The following is a 1,366-nucleotide window of genomic DNA, read 5'->3' as shown; positions in this document are numbered from 1 at the left end:
TGGCAAAGGTCAGGAAAGAATACTGGAAATCATGCTGAAATTCTTTTATACCCTTCTCAAGCAATGTCTGTTAACCAGTAATCTTTTATTGGTATATCTGTTACCTTATTTCCTTAGGTTGAAATGGACAACTTGCCAATAATTAACAGCACAGGGATTATTTGTATTTAATGTTCAAGGACACAGGCCTCTTTGGGGTGGAAAAAGAAAAAAACTTGCAAATTGTAACAAATTGCAAATGTAACAAATATTTCCCTCAAACTACAGAGTATTCAGAGATGATTTTCCCTAAACGGTACAATAATTACTTCCTTTAAAATAAAAAAGTTAACGAGGCTATAAAGAGAGCAATTTGTATGAAATTTTAACTAAATGCATGAATTCATTTAAAAGGATCAACCACGTGCTTACCATGCACCATGCTGTGGGCACATTGACCAACTCAGGCTTTTGCTGAAGAAGCCATTGCTTGATTATTATGTTGTTGTTTAGCTCAAAAATTCCTTTCGTGGGGTTTGTGGGCCCATAAGTTCCTTTTTTAAGTATTTAGAATACTGGGTATGACTTAACATAGAAAAGTTAGAGCACAAACCCTGGTGAATCAAGTCCTATAATAGTTTTATTTGTTACAAAATACTTCTGCATGTATGCCACACTTTGAAGTGGATCAGCTGTACTGTTCACTTAGCAACTCAACGTGATTGCATTACTACTCAATAAAGAGCGCTTGCAAATGCCACCTAATTCTAGGAATTCAGCTCATGGCTTCCCTACCTGTGAGGGTTCTCAGTCTTGGCTGTGCATTAAATTCACTAGAGGAACGTTTAAAATTCTCAGTGCCTAGACTGCACCCCAAATGAATTAAATCAGAATCTTTTGGAGCTGGGACCTATGCATTAGTATTTTCTAAAGCTTCACAGGTGATTCACTATTCTGTAGTTACTATTAAAAAACCAAATCAGCTATAGTAGGAAATAAGTATGATACAGTCATAAGATGAAATAATATGCCACCCTAAAAATAATTTTATGGAAGAAAATTTAATGATATAGAAATATGCTCAAGACTGGATAATTCAATCTTATTATTTTGTCAAAAGATTAGAGGGGACACAGGTAAGAAGCCTAGCAATAAATAGGAATTTATTAAATTATGGTCATTTTAATATTACAGATATGCATAGACAAGTAACTATAAACAGTGGGTGCACATCAAGCTAGAGGTGGGTTGTGAGTCAGGAGTCTCATACACTGAGACCCTGAGGAGATGAAACCAGGAGTAACTTTACTGTCGGTCCAGTCCTTTGGGGATTTTTCCTCTGACATTAAGCTGGTTTTGTGTCTACCTTTAATCTCTTTCCATAGTC

This window comes from Artibeus jamaicensis, unplaced genomic scaffold (assembly GCF_021234435.1).
Source record: "Artibeus jamaicensis isolate MK-2021 breed Jamaican fruit bat unplaced genomic scaffold, CSHL_Jam_final scaffold_1031, whole genome shotgun sequence".
NCBI classification, from domain to species: Eukaryota; Metazoa; Chordata; class Mammalia; order Chiroptera; family Phyllostomidae; genus Artibeus; species Artibeus jamaicensis.
The sequence above is the reverse complement of the archived record's forward strand: the minus strand, read 5'-3'. Positions refer to the sequence as shown.